The following is a 22196-nucleotide window of genomic DNA, read 5'->3' as shown; positions in this document are numbered from 1 at the left end:
ATGGAAATGTAACTATTTCATTTGTATCTGTGTGAAGCTGAGTTGACTTATGCTCACATCCTGTAATGGAAATCAAGCTTATGAGTGTGTGTGTGTGTGTGTGTGTGTGTGTGCCTGTCTGTTTGTGTGTGCGTGTGTCTGAATTAGAACTAACCTGTAAAAGCACTAACGGTATGTTCAGCCTTGTCCTGTCTGCCTCGCTGTAGAGAGTCTACCCTGATGTTATTGTTCCGACTGGGGCAGAATAACTGAGGCATTCACCAAGACACCGAACAACAGATTGTCTCCCCTTCTGAGCCCAATCTCAGAGTTCAGTGGTTCTGGGTGGCACTAAGAGCAACTCACACACTGCAGACACTGTCATTTCCTCCCAAATGCACTTGGAGTACAAAATACAAATATACACACTATTGAACAGGGTGACCTTCTCAGAGCCTAACATGGGTAGAAAAAATTTAACTGCACTCATAGCATGTCATTTCATTTCAAACCTCTGCAGTGGGTAGAAAGTAACGGTCAAAGACAACTTCTGAGTTCATAATTGCATCAAAGCATCATCTATCAGCGTTAGGAAGTGCGCTTATCTTCAATATTATCTCCAACGTTAAATATTGCTCACATTCACATTTACTTATAGTAAAATTTGAAAAGAAAACATGATTGCTGGTTACAAATACATTTAAACTCAGTTTTTCACAATTCCTGACATTTAATCCTAGTAAAAATTCCCTGTTTTAGGTCAGTTAGGATCACCACTTTATTTTAAGAATGTGAAATGTCAGAATAATAGTAGAGAGAATGATTTATTTCAGCTTTTATTTCTTTCATCACATTCCCAGTGGGTCAGAAGTTTACATACACTCAATTAGTATTTGATAGCATTGCCTTTAAATTGTTTAACTTGGGTCAAACGTTTCGGGTAGCCTTCCACAAGCTTCCCACAATAAGTTGGGTGAATTTTGGCCCATTCCTGCTGACAGAGCTGGTGTAACTGAGTCAGGTTTGTAGGCCTCCTTGCTCACACACACTTCTTCAGTTCTGCCCACAAATGTTCTATAGGATTGAGGTCAGGGCTTTGTGATGGCCACTCCAATACCTTGACTTTGTTGTCCTTAAGCCATTTTGCCACAACTTTGGAAGTATGCTTGGGGTCATTGTCCATTTGGAAGACCCATTTGCGACCAAGCTCTAACTACCTGACTGATGTCTTGAGATGTTGCTTCAATATATCCACATACTTTTCCTTCCTCATGATGCCATCTATTTTGTGACGTGCATCAGTCCCTCCTGCAGCAAAGCACCCCCACAGCATGATGCTGCCACCCCCGTGCTTCACGGTTGGGATGGTGTTCTTGTCACGTTCGTTTAAAGACGGGTCGGACCAAGGCGCAGCGTGATATGCGTACATGTTTATCTAACGATAAACACACGACAAAACAACACAGCCAACGAAACGTGAAGTCCAAAGGTACAACACAACAAACCTTACACGGAACAAGAACCCACAACTAGACAGTGCCAAAAGGCTGCCTAAGTATGATTCCCGATCAGAGACAACGAGCGACAGTTGCCTCTGATTGGGAACCACACCGGCCAACATAGAAATACAAATCTAGAATATTCACACCCTGACCAAACTAGCTAGAGTTCTGTAGGCCAGGGCGTGACAGTTCTTCGGCTTGCAAGCCACCCCCTTTTTGCTCCAAACATAACGATGGTCATTATGGCCAAACAGTTCTATTTTTGTTTCATCAGACCAGAGGACATTTTTCCATAAAGTACGATCTTCGTCCCCATGTGCAGTTGCAAACCGTAGTCTGGCTTTTATATGGCGGTTTTGGAGCTGTGGCTTCTTCCTTGCTGAGTGGCCTTTCAGGTTATGTCGATATAGGACTTGTTTTACTGTGGATATAGATACTTTTGTACCCGTTTCCTCCAGCATCTTCACAAGGTCCTTTGCTGTTGTTCTGGGATTGATTTGCACTTTTCGAAACCAAAGTACGTTCATCTCTAGGAGACAGAACGCGTCTCCTTCCTGGGTGGTATGATGGCTGCGTTGGCCCATGGTGTTAATACTTGTGTACTATTGTTTGTACAGATGAACGTGGTACCTTCAGGCGTTTGGAAATTGCTCCCAATGATGAACCAGACTTGTGGAGGTCTACAATTTTTTTTCTGAGGTCTTGGCTGATTTCTTTTGATTTTCCCATGATGTCAAGCAAAGAGGCACTGAGTTTGAAGATAAGCCTTGAAATACATCCACAGGTACACCTCCAAATGACTCAAATTATGTCAATTAGCCTATCAGAAGCTTCTAAAGCCATGACATCATTTTCTGGAATTTCCCAAGCTGTTTAAAGGCACCGTCAACTTAGTATATGTAAACTTCTGACCCACTGGAATTGTGATACAGTGAATTATAAGTGAAATAATCTTTCTGTAAACATTTGTTGGAAAAATTACTTGTGTCATGCACAAAGTAGATGTCCTAACCGACTTGCCAAAACTATAGTTTGTTAACAAGAAATTTGTGGAGTGGTTGAAAAACTAGTTTTAATAACTTCCGACTTCAACTGTATGTGAAGTTACAGCACAGCACAGCACAGCCAACATAATCCAGAATCTCAGATATGCAGACAGACAGACAGACAGACAGACAGACAGACAGACAGACAGACAGACAGACAGACAGACAGACAGACAGACAGACAGACAGACAGACTGACTAACTAACGGACAGACAGAAAATCAGACAGAGACACCAGCACACCAAGACACCGGAACCCCAATGCCATTTGACGCTCATCACATAAGACACATGGCCACGATGGCATCAAATCAAAATGACTGTCACTTTTCTTTGGTTGGGGCAGGGGCCAAACATATCTCTGATGTCATCTCTATGAGACAGTAGCTGATGGAGACTTCAAGGGTAGGGGGGTTTGTTTGTAGCTCTATCTAGATGTCAATGCCCTGTCAGACCACAGCAGGCCTGTGACCACACACACTCATGCACACACACACACACATATAGTGGGTATTTGATAGCATGCTGTTGGTCTAAAGAGACAGACTGTGGTAGATACTGTAGATAGTGTTATGTAGTAGGTAGGTAAGTGTGGTAGGCCACAGTTAGTCAGCAAATAGTCTTGCGTAGCCATAACTTGAAAACACGTTGTTGTCACACCTCCTTTGGAGGTCTGGAGAATTTTGTATTAGCCGAAACGACTGGAATGATCCGCTGGCTTCCAGCAGCAACATTTTTATTGGATGTTACATTTCAAGAACCTTACCCCACATGCCCATAGAAGGGGTGCTGCATGTTATGTTCAACACTGTTTTCCGACCTCGGTAGAACACATTTTGCTGAGAATTCTTGCAGATGGTAGTTTGCAACATTGCAGAAAATGGAAGAAACAATGGAGAAAAAAAAACATAATTCTGTTTTGCCAGAAGTGTGCTCTGTACACAAAATCGAGTCGATGAAAGCATTACAACTCCTCTGCCTGAACACGCTACTAAGAAAAAAACTTCATGGCGTTTCTAACTACAGCCTATGTTCAAGGTTTTAGTGCAGGGGTCAGCGACAGGCGGGCCACCCCCTGCACTAAACCTTTAACATATTAGGCTGTAGATAGACACGCCATAAGGTTTTTTATTATTCTTTTGCCTCCCAAAGTTCTTTTTTTTTTTATACAGTAAAATCACCAGGAATTTAGCGAAACAACTGTTTAATTTAGGAAATCTGTTCCCAAGTATTCCCACAAATAAACAAATAAACATATGTGTAATGGATTTTCACCTGAAAGACAAACACACATTGAATGCAAACATATGGCAGGGATCATGAAAGCACTACCCGATGATTAACAATTTGTAAACATATATATTGTAGAGGAGGAGATGTAGGATATAGATGAGAGGATCGCGGTTTGAAGGTCAAACCTGAAGGTCATTGCTTTGGGCACTTTGAAGTATACTTCTAAATGGGAATACGGGGATCAGTCAGGAAGGGCACAACGGAAGGTTGCTTCCAATTCGAACACTTCTGGACAGCAGCAAAAGACACCTTGAAGGGTACTTCCTCAAGGGTGTTTATTTACAAAAACATTCTCCCTCCCTCTTCCCTAGGCCCTACCTTCTCAGTGCACATGACACACAGACTTCCTCCTCTCTCCTCTCTTCTCCTCTCCTCTCTCCCTCTCCACTCCTCGCCTCCTCTCCTCTTCTCCTCTGCCAGCCTTATCTCTGAGGACAGGCTTCACACGGCCAGCCTTTGAGACTACAATCCTCCAAACACTGAGACACACTGCAGACTGGGGAGGGAGGAAGGGGGCAAAGGAGGGAGGGAGGAAAGGGGGACATGGGGTAGCGAGGGGACGAGAGGAGAGGGGAGATAGGAAGGAGATGGGGGTGGAAGAGTGAGGGATTTAGAGAAGAAGAGGAGGGTCGAGAAGAGAGGATACCGGGAAAGGTGAGAAAGGATGTTAGAAGAGAGGAGAGGAGAAAGATGAGGATGGGGGGACGAGAGGAGAAGGGAGATAGGAAGTGGGAGGATGGGGAGACGGGATAGGGGAGATGAGAGGAACAGAAACATAAAGGGAGAGAGGAGAGGATTGAAAGGGAGCAGCCCCATGGTGTGGACAGCACAGATAAACACAGTCAGTCGCACCGAGATTACACACGCACATGCACGCACACACACACCCACAAAAAATCAATGATTTATTTGTGATTATTAAGAGACAATAGGGGAGAGGTGAATACTGAGAGAGGGAAATTTGGAAGGGAAAGAAACAGAGTTGAAGAAGCCCTCATACAAAGATCTAGGAGCAGCTTACTCTCCCCTAATCCTAACCAGTAGGGAGGAAACACAAAACTATCCTCAGATCAGCGTGTACTGATAACCTTATCCTACTCCGTGGGGTTGAATGACGTTACAGTTTTTGGCCACTGGAGGGAGTATTTCCTCTAGCTAAGCAGGTAGAAGAGGCCCATCCATGACTCTCTGTCTCTGTCTCTGTCTCTGTCTCTGTCTCTGTCTCTGTCTCTGTCTCTGTCTCTATCTCTGTCTCTGTCTCTCTCTCTCTCTCTCTCTCTCTCTCTCTCTCTCTCTCTCTCTCTCTCTCTCTCTCTCTCTCTCTCTCTCTCACTCTCTCCATCCCCCCTCTCTCTTTTTCTCCTCCCCCTAGCCTGAGACACAACCCAGAACATACAACAACACACAGAAAGGCACAAATCATGGTGTCGCTCTTGAACGCCATTACAGTTCAACTGAGTGTCGTTTTAGACTCCTCTACTTTTCAGTGTATCAAATCAAATATAAATCACCATTTATTTTAAGTGTATTTCATCAGGTCTCGACACATATAACACATTTATATATATATATTTTAAATACAAAACAGCTGTTATTTCTTCATAGCACCTTGAGTCTGTGAAGCTCAACGGAGTAATTATGCATCATTCAGCAACATTCAGCATCAGGAGAGAGCCCATACATTGACACTGATCTACAGTCAGTTTAGCATTTTCCCCCATTCTGGGGTGTGGGAGAGTAACGCACAGAGACTCAGACTTCGGCATGACACTGGAGGTAGAGTAATTTAAGACAGGGAAGAATGGAATATGGAGGATGGAGGGGTAGATAGAAGGAAGAGGGGAGAAAGGGAGGGAAATGAGAGGGGGAGGGAGGGAGGGAGATGACATGCTTCACCAGTACTCTACCTTCCTGTGACTGGTAAAGACAGAATGATGAGAGTGGGAGGAGAGAGGGAAAGAGGGATGGACAGAGAGAGAGCGAGAGAGAGAGAGAGAGAGAGAGAGAGAGAGAGAGAGAGAGAGAGAGAGAGAGAGAGAGAGAGAGAGAGAGAGAGAGAGAGAGAGAGAGAGAGAGAGAGAGAGAGAGAGAGAGAGAGAGAGAAGAGAGAGAGAGAGAGAGAGAGAGAGAGAGAGAGAGAGAGAGAGAGAGAGAGAGAGAGAGAGAGAGAGAAAGACGGTAGAGAGAGAAAGCAGGGGGAGAGAGAGAAAGTGAGAGAGGGAAGCAACAGGGCAGAAACTCAGACAGAGCCGGTAGGAAGAGCAGATAAAGTGACAGCAATAGAAATTATATGACCACATTCATCATCATGACAGCGTTTAATTTATCTGAAGACGCAGGGCCCTCTCTGTGTGCAGGGATGGATGTGTAACTGTGGGGTCGAGGTGTGTTGTGTGTGTGTGTGTGTTTGTGTGTGTGTGTGTGTATGTTTGAGAGGGTGCGACTGCGTGAGAGGAGGTGTAAGAAGGGTAGAGAGGGGGAGTGAGAGGAATGTAAAGGGAGCAGGAGGCACCTTGTTGTTACTATATTTGGCTGAAACAGACATGCTTCTGAGCACGCGTTTGTGAGTGTGTGTGAGGTCGCGTGCATGTTATAGCAGTGTGTACATGTGTGCAGAGGTGACTGCATGTGAGTGTGTGTCTGTTGTGGAGGTGCATAAGAGTGTGCGTTGTTCAAGGTGCCATACTCCTAAATCTTGATGGAGCAGAATGAGTGGTTTCTGGATACATATATGAACTGACCTGGAAACAGACATCAGTTGACCTTTCCTGACAGGCTCCTGGGATCTCCTATGGTTTCTGTCTGACATCAGATCAGACTCACAGCTGGTGAACAAGAATAATACACATACTGTACTTCTCTACAGCTTTAAAGAATGAACTGAATAATAACTCAATAATAGCAGAAGGAAAGCATACAGTACTACAATCATAGAAAACTAACCCATAGAACGGGCCTCCCCATTCAAGTCAATGATGGCATAATGGGTGGACTGGCAGCCATTGCGAGTGTACCCATCAATTTACCAGTCAAATTGCCAGGGTTAGAGGTTTCAAGCCCTTTTCTATTGATTCTATTTCTATGCATTCTATTCTATTTGGGTGCTATCTGTTCACCCATGACTGCGTGTCCATGCACGTCTCCAACTCAATCATCAAGTTTACGATGAGACAGCCTACAGGGAGGAGGCGAGCACTGGCGGAGTGGTGCCAGGAAACTAACCTCTCCCACAACGTCAACAAAACAAAGGAGCTGATCATGGACTACAGGAGACAGCAGAGAGAGCACGCCCCCATCCACATCGACGGGGCAGCAGTGGAGAGGGTCAAAAGCTTCAAGTTACTAGGCGTACACATCACCGATAATCTGAAGTGGTCCACCTACACAGACAGTGTGAAGAAGAAACTTCAGGAGGCTGAAGAAATTAGTCTTGTCCCCTAAGACCCACACAAACTTATTTACAGATGCACCATCGAGATCATTCTGTCGGGCTGTATCACCGCCTGGTACGGCAACTGCACCACCTGCAACCGTAGGGTTCTCCAGAGGGTGTTGCGGTCAGCCCAACACATCATCGGGGGCACACTGCCTGCCCTCCAGGACATCTACAGCACCCGGTGTCACAGGAAGGCCAAAAAGATCATCAAGGACCTCATCTACCCGAGCCACGGCCTGTTCATCTCACTACCATCTAGAAGGTGGAGACAGTACAGGTGCATCAAAGCTGGGACCGAGAGACTGATAAACAGCTTCTGTCTCCAAGCCATCAGACTGTGAAACAGTCATCACTAGCCAGCCTCCACCCAATACCCTTCCCTGAACCTTAGACACAGTCACTAGCCGGATACCACCCGGTACTCTACACTGCACCTTAGACACTGCTGCCCTATGTACAGTACATAGAGTCATTGAGTCATCACACTGGTCAATTTAATACATTTTACATACTGTTTTTCACATTTTATATGTATACAGTGCATTCCGAAAGTATTCAGACCCCTTGAATTTTTCCACATTTTGTTACGTTACAGCATTATTCTGAAATGGATTAAAAACATTTTTTTCCTCATCAATCTACACACTCTAAAGAAGAATTCAAAAATGTTGTAATAGGACTATATATGTTTTAATGTCCATAATACCAAATCAACTCAAACTCAAACTTGAGATGTCGAGTGAAAATAATTTGAAAAGCCAATGCAAATAGTCTGGGTAGCCATTTGATTAGATGTTCAGGAGACTTATGGCTTGGGGGTAGAAGCTGTTTAGAAGCCTCTTGGACCTAGACTTGGCGCTCCGGTACCGCTTGCTGTGCGGTAGCAGAGAGAACAGTCCATGACTAGGGTGGCTGGAGTCTTTGACAAATTTTAGGGCCTTCCTCTGACACCGCCTGGTATAGAGGTCCTGGATGGCAGGAAGCTTGGCCCCAGTGATGTACTGGGCCGTGCGCACTACCCTCTGTAGTGCCTTGCGGTCGGAGGCCGAGCAGTTGCCATACCAGGCACTGATGCAACCAGTCAGGATGGTCGTGATGGTGCAGCTGTAGAACCTTTTGAGGATCTCAGGACCCATGCCAAATCTTTTCAGTCTCCTTTCATTCTTAGTATATCTTGTGTAAATTCATCCGGTGTATATACAGTGGGGAGAACAAGTATTTGATACACTGCCGATCTTGCAGGTTTTCCTACTTACAAAGCATGTAGAGGTCTGTAATTTTTATCATAGGTACACTTCAACTGTGAGAGACGGAAAAATCCAGAAAATCACATTGCATGATTTTTAACTGATTAATTTGCATTTTATTGCATGACATAAGTATTTGATACATCAGAAAAGCAGAACTTAATATTTGGTACAGAAACCTTTGTTTGCAATTACAGAGATCATACGTTTCCTGTAGGTCTTGACCAAGTTTGCACACACTGCAGCAGGGATTTTGGCCCACTCCTCCATACAGACCTTCTCCAGATCCTTCAGGTTTCGGGGCTGTCGCTGGGCAATACGGACTTTCAGCTCCCTCCAAAGATTTTCTATTGGGTTCAGGTCTGGAGACTGGCTAGGCCACTCCAGGACCTTGAAATGCTTCTTACGGAGCCACTCCTTAGTTGCCCTGGCTGTGTGTTTCGGGTCGTTGTCATGCTGGAAGACCCAGCCACGACCCATCTTCAATGCTCTTACTGAGGGAAGGAGGTTGTTGGCCAAGATCTCGCGATACATGGCCCCATCCATCCTCCCCTCAATACGGTGCAGTCATCCTGTCCCCTTTGCAGAAAAGCATCCCCAAAGAATGATGTTTCCACCTCCATGCTTCACGGTTGGGATGGTGTTCTTGTGGTTGTACTCATCCTTCTTATTCCTCCAAACACGGCGAGTGGAGTTTAGACCAAAAAGCTATATTTTTGTCTCATCAGACCACATGACCTTCTCCCATTCCTCCTCTGGATCATCCAGATGGTCATTGGAAAACTTCAGACGGGCCTGGACATGCGCTGGCTTGAGCAGGGGGAACTTGCGTGTGCTGCAGGATTTTAATCCATGACGGCGTAGTGTGTTACTAATGGTTTTCTTTGAGACTGTGGTCCCAGCTCTCTTCAGGTCATTAACCAGGTCCTGCCGTGTAGTTCTGGGCTGATCCCTCACCTTCCTCATGATCATTGATGCCCCACGAGGTGAGATCTTGCATGGAGTCCCAGACCGAGGGTGTTTGACCGTCATCTTGAACTTCTTCCATTTTCTAATAATTGCGCCAACAGTTGTTGCCTTCTCACCAAGCTGCTTGCCTATTGTCCTGTAGCCCATCCCAGCCTTGTGCAGGTTTACAATTTTATCCCTGATGTCCTTACACAGCTCTCTGGTCTTGGCCATTGTGGAGAGGTTGGAGTCTGTTTGATTGAGTGTGTGGACAGGTGTCTTTTATACAGGTAATGAGTTCAAACAGGTGCAGTTAATACAGGTAATGAGTGGAGAACAGGAGGGCTTCTTAAAGAAAAACTAACAGGTCTGTGAGAGCCGGAATTCTTACTGGTTGGTAGGTGATCAAATACTTATGTCATGCAATAAAATGCAAATTCATTACTTAAAAATCATACAATGTGATTTTCTGGATTCCGTCTCTCACAGTTGAAGTGTACCTATGATAAAAATTACAGACCTCCACATGCTTTGTAAGTAGGAAAACCTGCAAAATCGGCAGTGTATCAAATACTTGTTCTCCCCACTGTACGTATAGATTTAATTTGGATTACTGTTACAGTGCTATTTGGGATGTTAATTTGGATTCGTTCCGACATTTCTTTATTTACATTTTTGGGTTGTTGATTATTTGAGTACTTGTTTGACATTTTACTGCATTGTTAGGATCTAGTAACATAAGCATTTCGCTGCACCTGCTATAACATCTGCTAAACTGTGTATGCGACCAATAAACTTTGATTTGACCACAATACAGTGTTCAATGACAGAGAAGGTGTTTCAGCTCCGTATTATCGACACAATGTGAGTCTATTAGGTTGATGGTCAGACTAGGTGCCTCAGCTCTTTTACCCACAGTCTCACTATCTATGCAGAAATGCCATTATCCATGACAGCCATACGCATACTTTGATGGAGTGTCACTTCCATTGAATCTACAGGCCAGATGCCAGAGTGATGCCTAATATCGAACCACGAGGCGGAGAGAGGGAATTGAAGGGCTGAGAGAGAGAGAGAGAGAGAGAGAGAGAGAGAGAGAGAGAGAGAGAGAGAGAGAGAGAGAGAGAGAGAGAGAGAGAGAGAGAGAGAGAGAGAGAGAGAGAGAGAGAGAGAGAGAGAGAGAGAGAGAGAGAGAGAGAGAGAGAGAGAGAGAATTTCATTCTACAGACATACAAATCTGAGAGCGCATTCATTCAATCCGATCAATTCCACATGTGTTATTTATTCAGTTATGGCTGAGAGTGGTGTGTGTTCAGTAAGTGAATGGAGTCAATGTTATTTTCAAGGTATCTGCTGATCCCAAGGGTTTGCTGTGTGTTTTTCCAATCCAATTAAGTACTTTGACTGTGAGATGCTAACCCGTTATCAGATACAGTACGTACAGCACACATGAAGAGTAGGCCACGCAAAGTGGTGCTGTTATTGTCTTGGTGAACTGTCTGTTGAGGTATACTGCAGCGACCAATTTGTTCTTTCTTCACAGAATAAGACTTCTGTTATATTTCTCTCTCTCTCTCTCTCTTTCTCTCCCTCTCTCTCTCTTTTCGGACTACTACACAACTCACCTCAATGGTTTGTGTTGTTGTTATTTCTCCAACCAGTATTTACATCACTTTATTCGATAATCATCAGTAGCTAATCATATCATATGGAGTCCCGCTCGATGCCCATGTGTTAGCTACTAATCAGAGACTAATTGACAGTGTATAGACATCTAAGTACAGACCGACAGCTAGGCCCCATGGGACTGGGCTAGGGCCTTAAAACCTTTGCAGCGATGGATGACGTTGACTCCTGTGTGTGAAAAGCGCATAAATAAACGTGATCCACCTGAGAAAAAATCTATTTGGCTATTTTCCATGGCAGCCATGTGATCTAGAGGGATAGAGAAAGACAGCCAATGTTGCATGAAAAAGAGAGACAGAGAGGAAGAAAGAGAGAGAGAGGGGAAGAAAGAGAGAGAGAGGGGAAGAAAGAGAGAGAGAGGGGAAGAAAGAGAGAGAGAGGGGAAGAAAGAGAGAGAGAGGGGAAGAAAGAGAGAGAGGGGAAGAAAGAGAGAGAGAGGGGAAGAAAGAGAGAGAGAGGGGAAGAAAGAGAGAGAGAGGGGAAGAAAGAGAGAGAGAGGGGAAGAAAGAGAGAGAGAGGGGAAGAAAGAGAGAGAGAGGGGAAGAAAGAGAGAGAGAGGGGAAGAAAGAGAGAGAGAGGGGAAGAAAGAGAGAGAGAGGGGAAGAAAGAGAGAGAGAGGGGAAGAAAGAGAGAGAGAGGGGAAGAAAGAGAGAGAGGGGAAGAAAGAGAGAGAGAGTAAAATGATGAGGAAGAGGCTTTTCAAATTATATTCACTCGACATCTCAAGTTTGAGTTTGAGTTGATTTGGTGTTATGAACATTAAAACATACATAGTCCTATTACAACATTTTGGAATTCTTCTTTAGAGTTCTCATAAATAAAGTACATATACCGAACTTCCTATACAATACATGTAAAAAAAAAAAAAAAAAAAAACGTTTTAACCTCTTAATGACAAAGTGATAGAAAAGTGCTGTAATATCTGTCTATGTCATTGTGTCAAGCCAAAAGTGAGCTAACGTCCCACACTGGACAATAACGTTTTTCTATCCTCTTCTTGAAGTCTCAGCTCTTCCTCAGTTCTGTTGTCATGTCATATGGGTTAATTGCAGTTCACTCCTCATTCCAACGTTACATTCCCCATAAATTGACTATGACGGAAACACTGTCTTGTCCTATTTCTCAGAGATAAACAACATCATCACAACCCATTTAATAAAAACAACCACTTATTTGTTTTCTCTAATTGATGTAGTGAAACTAAGAACTCGACTATAGCGAGTAACAATCCCTGTTCTATATTAGAAACTGTTTGTAGTTTAGAAGACCACACAGAAGATCTTGCCATGAAACCAATTATTCGTCCCTCTATCATCTCCCTCTGACCACTATGAGAAACACATTGTCAAAAGGAGGCAATTAATCCAGTGTTATTCTCCATTGATGCGTTTCTCAAGGGGCCAAATATCAGAAAATAAATCACTGTAAAGAGCTTCACTTTTTCCTGACTTCAAACACGTAGAGAGAAAACACTCTTATAAGGAAGCACTTTTAATTGGTTTTTATTGAGGAGAATGATATGTATTGTCTGTCTGTGCTGATGCTATTTTTACTCTCTCTCCAGGGTATGGTACAGAATTACAACGCACTTCACCACATTTAGAGTATAATTTCTCTGTCGCACTCTGCATGGTGCCCCGAAGTGAGGGAGGAGAGAGAAAGCATGCTGGGAAAAGAGGTTTTAAGCTTTAAAAATTCCAATGAGAGGAAAACTCTCACCATACTTCCATGTCAGCACTTGATCAACACTTTAACACCATGAAAATCCCTGGCTATATCTTAATTAGTAGCAGCCAAAGCAGAGAGCTCCTGTAAATATGTAAATACTTTGTTTTTAAACACGTCCTCCAGTGATTTGAACTTTTACTATTGAAAAGCGATATCCAAAGTATAAATACACTAAATTACACACACTAAAGGGTAAACAAATACGTTTTGAGCAAAATAGTGTTTTTTAGACACAACTGCAAACTTCAAGGAGTAGGGCATTCAAGAAGGTGGTCAGATGGAAATCTGTGATGTATCAGCTTCCCCCTTGCTTGATGAACAATAGAAGAGTAATCTGAAAAAAAAGAGGAAAGGATCAGGTGTTAAATGAGGTGAATAGAAGACAGGAGTTCAACTTTAAGTGGAAGTTTTCATATTTCATTTTTTTTAAATCAACTTTTTATTTTACAGTCTAAATAAGTATTGATTATATATTGTGGCAGATCAGGGGGTTGGGTCAAGACGTTTACACAGATCAGACACGGACAGAGTATGAGTAGCTCGGTTTCAAGGGTGTTTATTAATACAATAATCAAAAGAAAAGGTTAGGTCTCCCCCATGAGACCCTCTCCAGGATACCGTCTCCAACTACACGGAGGTTACCTTACTTCCCCCAGTCCTCCTTCATGTGCTGCCCTTCTGGCAGCTTTATGGGCCTTGCACAGCTGGTGAGCAATCCGCCCTTAATTACTCACCAGCTCCCAATCAGCCCCAATTAGTCCTGTCCGGGGAGCCCGTCGAGACCTAGCACGTCCAGCAGATGGAGCCACCGTCTCGTGATGTATACTCCATCTGTTACCAGGCCTCGACGAGGCTCCCCCTGGTGGCTGACCTGCTGTACGCCACCGCCCCCCCTCCTCCCTCGCTCTGTCGGGGAGGGGACGGTCATCAGTGCAACGTCTGTCTCCCTTCTCAATAGGGCATCCACGTTTCCATGCTTCACCCCTGACCTGTGCACAACAGAAAAAGAGAAGCGTTGAAGGGACAAGAACCACCTGGTGACACAATCGTTTGTGTATTTTCCCCTAGCCATCCAGACCAGGGGAGCATGGTCCGTGACCAGGGTGAAGTGGGTACCTAACAGGTAATACTTGAGAGTGTCTAGCGCCCACTTCACCACCAGACACTCTTTCTATTTTTTTTCTCTCTGTATCAGCTTTCGGCTGATGTACATGATGGGGTGCTCGTCCCCATCGTGTATCTTGGACACAATGGCCCCTAGTCCCGTATCACATGCATCCGTCTGGACCACCATCGGCACCTGGATATCGGGCGTTACGAGAATCGGATGGGAGCACAGCGCTTCCTTCAGACGGCTGAACGCCGCTTCTGTCTCGTCCCTCCATTTCACTGTTTTCGGGAGGCGGGCCCTGGTTAGATCGGTGAGGGGGAAGCTATAGCCGCAAAGTTGGGGATAAACCGGCTATAGTATCCTGCCAGTCCCAGGAAGGACTTGACCTGTGTCTTGGTGCGTGGAACGGACCAGTCACGTACCACGTGAACCTTCCTCTCCTGGGGCTTGACGTTCCCCCGTCTGATCAAATACCCTATGTACTCCACCTCTTCGAACACTAGCTTGCATTTCTTGGGGTTTGCAGTCAACCCGGCTTGTCTGAGCGCATCCAGCACCAGCGTCAGGTGCTCCTTCCAACCTTGGCTGTGGATGATGATATCATCCAGATAGGCCGCTGCGTACTGCTGGTGGGGTCGAAGCACTCTGTTCATCAGTCGCTGGAATGTGGGTGGGGCTCCGTGGAGACCGAACGGGAGCACCCGGTACTGGTACAGACCGTCTGGTGTCGAGAACGCCGTCTTCTCCCGGGAGGAGGCTGCCAATGATGAGGCTCCACCATGCACTGTGGGACTCTTCAACGACCCCCATCCTCAGCATAGCCTCCACTTCTTGTTTCACGGCCTTCCATCGGGCCTACGGAATTCGATATGGCCTCTTTCTTACCTTTTCCCCGGGCCGGGTACGGATGTGGTGTTCAATGAGGGTCGTGTGGCCCGGCTTCTCGGAGAACACCGCCGTGTTCCGATCGACAAGCTCCCGGAGCTCTTGCTTCTGGGCCGGGTCGAGGTCCTCACTGCTCGGGACCACCACTGGTACCGTTGGCATCCTGGGTCCCGACCATAACACGGCCAAGGCTGTCCTCTCGTGCCATTTCTTCAACAGGTTCACGTGGTAAATCTGTTGAGGTTTCCATCTCCCGGTTGCCGTACGCGGTAGTTGACAGGTCCCAGTTTCTCGACCACCTCGTATGGTCCGTGCCATGTTGCCAGGAACTTACTTTCGGCCGTGGGGATCAACACCAACACCCTGTCTCCCACCTGGAATTCTCGGGGCTGGGCTCCCCGATTGTAGACCTGGGCTTGGGCGCGTTGGGCCTTCTCCATATGTTCCCTCACGACTGGCCATATGGCTGTCATCCACTCCCGCGTCGTCTCCACGTGCTCTACCATGCTGCGTAAGGGGTTGGTTGGGCTTCCCACACCTCCTTGGCGAGGTCCAGTAGGCCACGTGGCCTCCTCCCGTAGAGGAGTTCAAATGGGGAAAACCCAGTGGAGGATTGGGGTACTTCTCGGATTGAGAACATTAGGTGGGGTAGAAGCAGGTCCCAGTTCTTCCTGTCCTGCTCGATGACCTTCCGCAGCATCTGTTTGAGCGTTTTGTTAAAGCTCTCGACGAGCCCATCCGTCTGCGGGTGAAAAACGGAGGTCCGGACCTGCTTGATCTGCATGAGGGCACACAACTCTTTCATGAGGCGGGACATCAACTCTAAACCTTGGTCTGTCAGGATCTCGTTCGGGATGCCCACCCGGCTAAAGAGGTGGAACAGCTCCCGGGCGATTCCCTTGGATACCGCCGCCCATAGGGGAATGGCCTCGGGATACCGGGTGGCATAGTCTACTATTACCAAGATGTACCTGTGTCCTCGTGCAGTCTTTACCAGGGGTCCCACTATGTCCATGTCGATGCATTCAAAGGGCACCCCGATGATCGGCAGAGGGACCAGAGGTTTTCGGAAGTGTGCTTTCGGGACAGTGAGTTGACACTCCGGGCAGCTGCAACAGTAGTCTTCCACGGGCCAGTGGAACCGGGCGGCGACCCGTTCCCGGGTCTTCTCCATTCCCAGGTGCGCCCCAAACAGGTGGGTGTAGGCCAGCTGAAGAACGGTTCCTACGTACCGTCGGTGCAGCAACAATACCTCTTGAAGTCCCCCCTGTTGGCGCGACACCTGATACAAAAGGTTATTCTTAATTTGGAAATGGGGGTATCGCCAGTCACTCACCCCCGGAAGTAGCTGTCCATCCACCGCTATCACTTGGGCTGCAGCAGCTTTCAAATTCGGATCCTCCCACTGGGCCGTCCCGAATTGTCCTGGGCCATCCCGAATTGTCCCTTCAGTTGGCCCCCAACGGGGGTCTCGACTGGCCCCTCGATATCGAGAAGGGGAAGGCTGGGCTCCTCCTCCAGTGGTTCCACACGGGGTTCGGGTTCCGGCTCCACCTCCGACTCCGGACCCGTAGAGTCAGGTTGGTTAACCGGTGGCATCCTGGCAGCACAGGCGAGGGGTCGTCCCCGCTCTCTTCTTCGGCCGGCTCTTATCTTTTTTTTCAACTCGTGCCCCATAGGCCCACAAACAGCGGACAATCCCGTCCCACTAGGATAGGTACCGGCAGCTCTGGTACTGCACCCACCATCATCTGGCAGCTCCCTTGTGGTGTCACGATGTTGGTCCATACGGCGGGATACCGCTTTGTGTCACCGTGAACACAGGAAATGGACATCTCCCTACCCCGTTCGGTCTCCTGGTTCAGCAGGTTCGTGGTTACGAGCGTAACCATGCTTCCGGAGTCTAATAGCGCTTCCGTGTCGTGTCCGTCAACCTTCACCGGGACTATGGGTGCAGTTGATTCATGGTGCACCCAACAGCAGGTGACATAGTTCACGGCGTGACGCACCTGGCCTCCGGTGAAGGCTGATGGCATCGACTCCTCTCGAGCAGGGCAATTCCAGGCAATGTGCCCCCGGGCGCCACACTCAAAACACCTCCGTTGGTCTCCATCTACCTGGGGTCGTCGGTGGCGGATCGGCCCTTCCCCAGCCGTCTCTCCACGGGTTTGCGGTCCCTTGGCCCTGCCGACTGTCGGTTCGGGGTACACCGTGGTGGGGTTGTCCTTCAGTCCCCTCGCACAGGTCGCCGACTCGTCCCGGCTCCCCCTCAGTAGGGCCTGAGTGTTCTGATGCGTCTCCACTGCTTCCAGGAGGCCCTCCAAGATCTGGGGCACGCATAGGCTCGCTGCCCTCTTCATGTCGTGGGGTAGCGCCCGTAGGAAGCAATCCAGGACCACTTTGTCGAGGAGGGAGAGGGTGGATACGTCAGTTAAGAGCCATGCACTGGTGACGCGCAGAAGGTCGCTCATCTGGGCTCGGGGGGATGCGTCGGGTACGAACCTCCAGTCGTGGAACCGTTGAGCCTGATGGGCTGTACCCGTAGCGGCTGAGTATCTCCCGTTTGAGTCCGTCGTAGTTAGCCGCCTGTTCGTCGTTCAGGTCCCAATACGCCTTTTGGGTATTCCCAGAGAGGAACGGGGCCAGCAGACACTTCGGCCTTGGCCATCCTTCCCGTAGCGCTGTCTGTTCAAACGTACAGAGGTATGTTTCAATGTCATCGTCTTCCGTTAGCTTGATTACAAACTGGTTGGGATGGGATTCAGGAGACGCTCCTCCTTGCAGCTTCCTGACTTCCTCCACGAGGCGGACGTTTTGTAGTTGCTGTTCCTCCAGCGTTCATTCCTGAACCGCCTGTTGTGCTTATTGGGCCCGGACGAACTGAGCTATCAACTCGTCCATGCTGATGCTGTGTAAACATCAACCCTGATCTGACCACGTTATCAAAATAAATAAATAAATTGGTCATTTAGCAGACGCTATTATCCAGAGCGACTTACAGGAGCAATTAGGGTTAAGTGCCTTGCTCAAGGGCACATCGACAGATTTTTCACCTAGTCGGCTTGGGGATTAGAACCAGCGACCTTTCGGTTACTGGTACAACGCTCTTAACCACTAAGCTACCTGCCCGCATTCTCCACCACTTGTGGCAGATCAGGGGGTTGGGTCAAGACGTTTACACAGATCAGACACGGACAGAGTATGAGTAGCTCGGTTTCAAGGGTGTTTATTAATAAAATAATCAAAAGAAAAGGTTAGGTCTCCCCAATGAGACCCTCTCCAGGATACCGTCTCCAACTACACGGAAGTTACCTTACTTCCCCCAGTCCTCCTTCATGTGCTGCCCTTCTGGCAGCTTTATGGGCCTTGCACAGCTGGTGAGCAATCCGTCCTTAATTACTCACCAGCTCCCAATCAGCTCCAATTAGTCCTGTCCGGGGACCTGGCACGTCCAGCAGATGGAGCCACCGTCTCGTGACGTATACTCCATCTGTTACCAGGCCTTGACAAGTCTCCCCCTGGTGGCTGACAGTTTACATACACCTTAGCCAAATACATTTAAACTCAGTTATTCACAATTCCTGACATTTAATCCTAGTAAAAATTCCCTGTGTTAGGTCAGTTAGGATCACCACTTTATTTTAAGAATGTGAAATGTCAGAATAATAGTAGAATGATTTATTTAAGCTTTTATTTCTTTCATCACATTCCAAGTGGGGCAGAAGTTTACATACACTCAATTGGTATTTGGTAGCATTGCCTTTAAATTGTTTAACTTGGGTCAAACGTATCGGGTAGCCTTCCAGAAGCTTCCCACAATAAGTTGGGTGAATTTTGGCCCATTCCTCCTGACAGAGCTAGTGTAACTGAGTCAGGTTTGTAGGCCTCCTTGCTCGCACACGCTTTTTCAGTTCTGCCCACACATTTTCTATAGGATTGAGGTCAGGGCATTGTGATGGCCACTCCAATACCTTGACTTTTGTCCTTAAGCCATTTTGCCACAACTTTGGAAGTATGCTTGGGTCGTTGTCCATTTGGAAGACCCATTTGCGACCAAGCTTTAACTTCCTGACTGATGTCTTAAGATTTTGCTTCAATATAGCCACATGATTTTTCTTCCTCATGATGCCATCTATTTTGTGAAGTGCACCAGTCCCTCCTCCAGCAAATCACCCCCACAGCATGATGCTGCCACCCCCGTGCTTCATGGTTGGGATAGTGTTCTTCGGCATGCAAGCCCCCCCCCTTTGTCCTCCAAACATAACGATGGTCATTATGGCCAAACAGTTCTATTTGTTTCATCAGACCAGAGGACATTTCTCCAAAAAGTTGTACCTGTGAATGTATTTCAAGGCCTACCTTCAAACTCAGTGTCTCTTTGCTTGACATCATGGGAAAATCCAAAGAAATCGGCCAAGACCTCAGAAAAAGAATTGTAGTCCTCCACAAGTCTGGTTCATCCTTGGGAGCAATTTCCAAACGCCTGAAGGTACCACGTTCATCTGTACAAACAATAGTACGCAAGTATAAACACCATGGGACCACATAGCCGTCAAACTGCTCAGGAAGGAGACGCGTTCTGTCTCCTAGAGGTGAACATACTTTGGTGCGAAAAGTGCAAATCAATCCCAGAACAACAGCAAAGGACCTTGTGAAGATGCTGGAGGAAACAGGTACAAAGTATCCACAGTAAAACGAGTCCTATATCGACATAACCTGAAAGGCTGCTAAGCAAGGAAGAAGCCAGTGCTCCAAAACCGCCATAGAAAAGCAAGACTACGGTTTGCAAATGCACATGGGGACAAAGATCGTACATTTTGGAGAAATGTCCTCTAGTCTGATGAAACAAAAATATAATTGTTAGGCCATAAAGACCATCGTTATGTTTGGAGGAAAAAGGGTGGGCGCTTGCAAGCCCAAGAACACCATCCCAACCGTGAATCACGGGGGTGGCAGCATCATGCTGTGGGGGTGCTGTGCTGCAGGAGAGACTGGTGCACTTCACAAAATAGATGGCATCATGAGGAAGGAAAACAATGTGGATATATTGAAGCAACATCTCAAGACATCAGTCAGGAAGTTAAAGCTTGGTCGCAAATGGGTCTTCCAAATGGACAATGACCCCAAGCATACTTCCAAAGGTGTGGCAAAATGGCTTAAGGACAACAAAGTCAAGGTATTGGAGTGGCCATCACAAAGCCCTGACCTCAATCCAATAGAAAATGTGTGGGCAGAACTGAAAAAGCGTGTGCGAGCAAGGAGGCCTACAAACCTGACTCAGTTACACCAGCTCTGTCAGGAGGAATGGGCCAAAATTCACCCAACTTATTGTGGGAAGCTTGTGGAAGGCTACCCAAAACGTTTGACCCAAGTTAATCAATTTAAAGGCAATGCTACCAAATACTAATTGAGTGTATGTAAACTTCTGCCCCACTAGAATGTGATGGAAGAAATAAAAGCTGAAAGAAATAATTCTCTCTACTATTATTCTGACATTTCACATTCTTAAAATAAAGTGGTGATCCTAACTAACCTAAGACAGGGAATTTGTACTAGGATTAAATGTCACGAATTGTGAAAAACTGAGTTAAAATGTATTTGGCTAAGGTGTATGTAAACTTCCGACTTCAACTGTATATATATATATATATATATATATATATATATATATATATATATATATATATATAACAAATATATAAACACTACCAGTCAAAAGTTTGGACACACCTACTCATTCAAAGGTTTTTCTTTATTTAATTTTTTTTTATATATTGTAGAATAATAGTGAAGACATCAAACTATGAAATAACAAATATGGAATCATGTAGTAACCAAAAAAGTGTTAAACAAATCAAAATATATTTTATATTTGAGATTCTTCAAATAGCCACCCTTTGCACACTCTTGGCATTCTCTCAACCAGCTTCATTAGGTAATCACCTGGAATGCATTTCAATTAACAGGTGTGCCTTCTTAAAAGTTAATTTGTGGAATTTGAGACAATCAGTTGTGTTGTGACAAGGGAGTGGGGGTATACAGAAGATAGCCCTGTTTGGTAAAAGACCAAGTCCATATTATGGCAAGAACAGCTCAAATAAGCAAAGAGAAATGACAGTCCATCATTACTTTAAGACATGAAGGTCAGTCAACCCGGAACATTTCAAGAACTTTGAAGGTTTCTTCAAGTGCAGTCTCAAAAACCATCAAGTGCTATGATGAAACTGGCTCTCATGAGGACCGCCACAGGAATGGAAGACCCAGAGTTACCTCTGCTGCAGAGGATGAGTTCATTAGAGTTACCAGCCTCAGAAATTGCAGCCCAAATAAATGCTTCACAGAGTTCAAGTAACAGACACATCTCAACATCAACTGTTCAGAGGAGACTGCTTGAATCAGGCCTTCATGGTTGAATTGCTGCAAAGAAGCCACTACTAAAGGACACCAATAAGAAGAAGAGACCTGGTTGGGCCAAGAAACACGAGCAATGGACATTAGACCGGTGGAAATGTGTCCTTTGGTCTGGAGTCCAAATTGGAGATTTTTGGTTCAAACCGCCGTGTCTTTGTGAGACGCGGTGTGGGTGAGCGAATGATCTCTGCATGTGTATTTCCCACTGTAAAGCATGGAGGAGGAGGTGTTATGGTGTGGGGGTGTTTTGCTGGTGACACTGTCTGTGATTTATTTAGAATTCACTTAACCAGCATGGCTACCACAGCATTCTGCAGCGATATGCCATCCCATCTGGTTTGGGCTTAGTGGGACTATCATTTGTTTTTCAATAGGACAATGACCCAACACACCTCCAGGCTGTGTAAGGGCTATTTTACCAAGAAGGAGAGGGATGGAGTGCTGCATCATATGACCTGGCCTCCACAATCCCCCGACCTCAACCCAATTGAGATGGTTTGGAATGAGTCGGACGGCAGAGTGAAGGAAAAGCAGCCAACAAGTGCTCAGCATATGTGGGAACTCCTTCAAGACTGTTGGAAAAGCATTCCAGGTGAAGCTGGTTGAGAGAATGCCAAGAGTGTGCAAAGCTGTCATCAAGGCAAAGGGTGGCTATTTGAAGAATCTCAAATAAAAATATATTTTGATTTGTTTAACACTTTTTTGGTTACTACATGATTCCATATGTGGCCAAAGATATGTATTTTAGAGAAGAATGAGATTTGGTTATACTGTAATGTACCAATACACACGATTATAGCTGATTAACGCTTATAAGTGTTAAGAACATTGGGCCAGTAACTGAATGGTCGCTGGTTCAAATCCTGAGCCGACTAGGTGAAAATCTGTCAATGTGCCCTCGAGCAAGGCACTTAACTCTAATTT

This window comes from Coregonus clupeaformis, chromosome 34, assembly GCF_020615455.1.
Source record: "Coregonus clupeaformis isolate EN_2021a chromosome 34, ASM2061545v1, whole genome shotgun sequence".
Taxonomy (NCBI): domain Eukaryota; kingdom Metazoa; phylum Chordata; class Actinopteri; order Salmoniformes; family Salmonidae; genus Coregonus; species Coregonus clupeaformis.
This window is presented reverse-complemented; position numbering follows the sequence as displayed.